The sequence below is a fragment of the Malania oleifera genome, chromosome 2 (genome assembly GCF_029873635.1).
Source record: "Malania oleifera isolate guangnan ecotype guangnan chromosome 2, ASM2987363v1, whole genome shotgun sequence".
NCBI lineage: Eukaryota > Viridiplantae > Streptophyta > Magnoliopsida > Santalales > Ximeniaceae > Malania > Malania oleifera.
The window spans coordinates 97,137,440-97,143,293 of record NC_080418.1 but is presented as its reverse complement, the minus strand read 5'-3'; the positions used below and the strand labels follow the sequence as shown (position 1 = coordinate 97,143,293).

Genomic DNA, 5,854 nt, shown 5'->3' with positions numbered 1-5,854 from the left:
AAACTTAAATTTGGAAAGTAGCACCAAACAGACTTTAGATGTTTGGCAGGTTACCGTAAAAGAATAATTTCAACAATATAAAACACAACAATTCATTCAATCGTGTTTTGGATGTCGCCCTTCAAGCGAATAATTGAATTGCATTTTTTTTTTAGACAAACTAACTTATTTTCCTTGAAACAAAATTGAGGGGTGCAAAAAAATTAATTATTATTATGTTTACATCTAATTCGGCTATGTCTAAATTCCATTTTTCTTTGAAAAATAATCATGCTAAAAGTACATATTCTACTAGTCATTAAACTACTTCTAAAAGTATAAAAGGGAGAATTTGGTAGTCCTCAATGACAAAAATTGAAATACCAAAGCTATCCTTCATTTGTTATGCATACAAATTAAAATGTCTTTCATTTCCCAAAATAAGAGTCATTCGGTTTCTTGCTTCTGCCTATGGATTTCTACTTGTTCTGGTTTTTAGATAATATCATATATATTATAATATTTTAATTAAGGGGCACTTTAGTCTTCGTATCATTAATAGAGTTAGGTTAATTCATTAGTTCAATTGTATTCAATATATATATATATATATAGCATAAAGGCAAAGGCAACTTCTCTCTCTCTCTCTCTCTCTCTCTCTCTCTCTCTCTCTCTCTCTCTCTCTCTCTCTCTCTGTATTGGATCTTGAATTCTAACATGGTATCAAGCCCAACGGATCCACCCTAATTTTCTTTTTGGAGCCACTACCGCAACCCTAATCTATTCCTCTCTCTAAGTCGTCGTCACTACACCAATCTCCCAGCAATCCCACTCACAATCTCCTAGCAATCTCACCTTCCTCAAATCCCTATTCGTAGTTGCAGAAGCCTAACACCTACTATTGTCAACGCACCAAGAAGCTAAGCAGCCACCGCCACACCGATTGGTCGGCCTCCTTCATCAATAGTGGCTGGCCTCCTTCATCCTCGTCACGTACTGCAATCCATGCCACTGGAGTATTAGTGTTGGAATTTTGATGCCGGAACACTAACCACCAAATCCATAAAGGGTCCTGCCCTACCCTTTGAGAACATAGATGACGTCCATGGCAGTGACAGTTTTCCAGCGCGCATGCTTAATGTAGGTAACCGCATCACAAATAACATTCTCGAGGAAGATCTTGAGGAAACCACAAGTATCCTTGTATATCAGACCTCTGATACGCTTCACACCCCCTTGTCACGAGCTAAGCTTGTTCAGGGCATTATGCTTGCCTGTGACTGCTTATCTCATGTGCTTGGGATGGGTTTCCATCATGTAAATACTAGTGTAGGGTTATTTTCTGCTAGTAGAGTCTTTGTAAGACAAATAAGGTAGTATGACTCCTCGGTCACTTTGATGTTTCCTAGTGCCAGGATGATAATTACATAGAAACCTCTTTAGGGGGAGGGTGAGTGTTCATCAGTCATTGTAAAACTCACTAACAATTGTCAACGTGCTTAGCCTACTTGCCTCCCTCGCTAAGTACACCATGTCAACGGAGGATTTGTTAATGAATTATGTTTGCTTCAATGTTTACTGCTTGCTTGCCACGACTTTCATGAATTGATTACTATTTCTGCTGCTATCTGAATGAATGTTAATGAAAGTGCTTTGTGGATGAATGTTGGTAAATGATAAGCTGGCTAGTTAAACAAGAGTGCTTTAGCTAGCGCCGCACGGCCCTTCACAAGGGTGTGAAAATAGTCGGACCGTGACATTTGGTATCAGAGCCAAGTCGGTGACACTTGGTGAGAGCCTAAGGTTGAGTTGCTACGTGAATTTGATTGCCTTCGTTGTTAGAATTGGAAAAGCTTTGGTAAGTGACCATGGCACCAAACACTGCTGAGAGGATCAGTGTGCTGGAAGCACAGGTTTAGACAACAACAAACATTATGGCCGCGAAGGAGGCCCAAATGAGAGAACTTGTTGATGAGGTGATGCGATCACAAAAACATCAAACAGGTTTGATAGGCGACATGTCAGAGGACTTTCGCCACACAGTTGAAACTTTGTAGTCGCAAATGGCTGATCGAATGCAAAGGTGAATCTGATGGTTCATGTTATAGGGAACTCCAACACTCCAGGAGTTAGCAAGACAAGGTGCCAGAACCTAAGACGTATGGGGGTGCCCGAGATGCCAAGGAGTTAGAGAACTTCTTGTTTGATGTGGAGCAGTACTTTCACATTGTGAGGATGGCCTCAGAACAGGAAAAGGTGGATACTGCGACCATGTACTTGATTGGTGATGCCAAACTATGGTGGCGTACCAAGTACAGAGAAATTGAAAATGGAAGCTGTGTAATTGATAGTTTGCCAGACTTGAAGAGAGCTCAAGGCCCAATTCTTTCTTGAGAATGTTGAGTATAATGCAAGGAGAAAACTAAGAGATCTCAAGTATACAGGATCGATCAGTGAATATGTGAAACAATTTTCTACTTTAATGTTGGATATTCGGGATATGTCGGAGAAGGACAAGTTGTTCTATTTTCTTGAAGGGATGAAACCATGGGCAAGAACTGAACTTCATAGGCAAAGGGTTCAAGACTTGTCAACTGCACAAGTAGCTGTAGAACGCTTGACTGACTACGCTGGTGATGACACCGCTTCGTCCAAACGGTTTGGCGGAGAGGGAAATAGTGGAAAGTCTTTCAAGAATGGCAAACCCAAGGGTGGGGGAGCCGACTCTAAATCATCAACCTCAAAGGAAGCTTCGTCGTCTCAAGGGTTCAACACACCCAATGGAAAGGGGAAGAGAAAAATTTCATGCTAATTTCGTGCTACTTGTGTAGTGGGGCTCATAGAGTTTTTGAGTGCCCTCACAAAGCATCACTTAATGATTTACAGGCTTTCATTGTAGAGCAAGCAGTGGAAGACGGTGAGGAAGAGGATGATGCCCCGAGGGTGGGTTCAGTGCAGCTGGTGAGCGCATTGGAAAAGCAAGAAAAAACACTGAAAGTTACACGAGCAAAAGAGTTAATGTTTGTGGACTTGAGGATAAATGGGAAGAGTACTCGCGCTATGGTGGATACGGGGGCTACTCATAATTTTGTTTCGCAGTTGGAAGCATGGAGACTCAACTTATCCTTAGAGAAAGATATAGGACGCATGACAGCAGTTAACTTTACAGCCCAGCCCACTCTGGGAGTAGCCAAGCAAGTGACTGTAAAGCTTGGACAGTGAGAAGGTCATGCGAATTTCACAGCGGTGCATTGGATGACTTTCTAGTCATTCTAGGAATGGAGTTCCTAAGGGGGACGAGGGCAGTGCTGATGCCTTCGGCTGGTTCCCTGTGTTTGATGGGAGATCACTCATGCATGGTGCAAGTCGTTGCAACAAAAGGAGACGACGAGAAGTCCCTTTCAGCCATACAATGAGGGATTGGGTCAGGGTGAGCATACACGTCTAGCCACAGTAGTGGTAGACAAAGAAGTAGGCCAAGAGCTGGAGCCTACGACCATCCAACCAGTGTTGGATGAGTATAAGGAGGCGTTGCCAGATAAGCTGCCTCACAATTTGCCTTCATGACGAATTATGGAGGATGAGATCAAGTTGTTATCAGGATTGAAACCACCTACTAAAGGGCCATGTCGGATTGCACCTCGAGAGATAGTACATTTGGGGAAGCAACTTGATGAATTGGAAGCGGGATGTGTTAGCCCTTCCAAAACACAGTTGGTAGCATTGGTGTTGTTTCAGAGGAAACATGAAGAGCATCTACAAAAGGTGTTCGACAAGCTAAGGGGAAATAGTATGGATGTAAAGAAGGTGCAGAATTTCTCTTTCGCTCGGTGAAACAACAAATTCCTTGGTCAAGTGGTTAAACAAGGTCATATCCGAAGGGGTATGGAGAAGGTAAGGATGATTCAAGAACGGAAGATCCCCACGACAGTGAAGGAGTTGCGTTCCTTTCTTGGCCTTACTAAATACTGCAAGAAGTTCTTTGAGGGGTATTCGTGGATAATGACTCCAATGATAGAACTACTAGTGAGGTAGTATTGGCCGCACACGTGAGATGATGTGGTTGATTATACCAAAACTTGTCTCACTTGCCAACAAGACAAGGGGGAGCGGAAGAAGTATGGTACTTTCATGGCCGCGCCAAAGTACTGTTTGGCAGAGTAGACGACACAATTGTTCCTTGTGACTGTTGTGAAACATTGGGGTGTTCCCCAAGTTATTATTTATGACCGAGACTTAATGTTCACTAACAACTTCTTGAGAGAATTTTTCAGGATATTCAAGTCACATATTGACATCTCTTCGAGTTCTCACCGATAGACAGATAGACAGATGAAGAGATTTAAAGAGCTACTAGATGAGTACTTGTGCCATTGTGTCAACGAAAACCAGAAGAATGGCGTGCAACTACTTGATGTGGCTCCATTCTGTGGCAATGCCCAAAGGCGCTCAACAACCAACAAGAGCCCTTTTGAGCTTGTTACAGGCCAGCTACTGTTGTTACCTCACACAGTGGGTGAGTAGTACAGACGAAAGAGTCCCAAGGTGTACATCTTCACCAGTGAAGGGAGACAGAATGCAGAGTTTGCCCAAGTCTATCTGGAGAAAGCTTCTGAGCAAATGAAGAAGTGGGCAGATAAGCGGAGAAGACCGTAGTTTCATGTCAGCTGCCTCAAGCCGTTCAACGCCAACACCAATGACCTGAGCAGAAGTCAGTTCAACAAAGTAGAGTTGAAGATAGTGCAACCTGAAAAACATGACGTTGAAGAGATCCTTGCAAACAGAAAGTTCGTATCCTCAAGGAAGAAGTGGCAGAAGTTCCTAGTGAAGTGGAAATGCCTTGATGACAAAGAAATCAACTGGATTTCTGTGGAAGATATTCAACCGTTTGTGGACAAATTTGAAGTGTACCTACCGCCAAAAGTCTGACGACGTCGACCACATAAGTGGGGGAGAATGTCATGAGCTAAGCTTGTTCAGGGCATTATGCTTGCCTGTGACCGCTTATCTCGTGTGCTTGGGATGGGTTTCCATCATGCAAATACTAGTGTAGGGTTATTTTCTGCTAGTAGAGTCTTTGTAAGCCAAATAAGGCAGTATAACTCCTCGGTCACTTTGATGTTTTCTAGTGCCAGGATCATAATTACATAGAAACCTCTTTAGGGGAGGGTGAGTGTTCATCAGTCATTGTAAAACTCACTAGCAATTGTCAACATGCTTAGCCTACTTGCCTCCCTCGCTAAGTACACCATGTCAACGGAGGATTTGTTAATGAATTACGTTTGCTTCAATGTTTACTGCTTGCTTGCCATGACTTTCATGAATTGATTACTATTTCCGCCTCTATCTGAATGAATGTTAATGATTTTGTGGATGAATGTTGGTAAACGATAGGCTGCTACTTAAACAAGAATGCTTTATCTAGCACCGCACAACCCTTCACAAGGGTGTGAAAATAGTCGGACCGTGACATTTTTCTGACCAAATGCCGAATCACCGGCTTTGTAATCCCCTGAATATTGTCACGAAGGACCTTGCGGTGCCTCTTTGCACCTCCCTTTTCCCAATCCCTTGCCTCCCTTTCCATGACCCGACATTTTCTCGGTTTGCCTAAAACTTTCTCGAGCCTGAAACTCAAAAATCAAAGAAATTTATGCTTGGAAACTTTCTCGATATCTTCGTAATCCGCCGCAGTCTCCTTGCACTGGGCTCCATCCCTTCCTTCAATCCACTATTCCACTCTCTGCAACGCCGGCACCATTGCACTCTCTGCAATTTTTCGATCTGCTTTGTCTACTTTTCTTCCAAATATACTAACACTAAGTTGCGTTACAGGATCAAAATGTGTATGCAGTGCACATGCATGATTCTAGTG

The 5,854-nt window shown here is 42.9% G+C and overlaps 1 pseudogene; it reads right to left on the bottom strand.

The window, feature by feature from the left end:
• Positions 1–1,026: 1,026 nt before the first annotated feature.
• LOC131149720 (histone H4-like) lies at positions 1,027–5,576 on the bottom strand (annotated as a pseudogene).
• Positions 5,577–5,854: the final 278 nt, after the last annotated feature.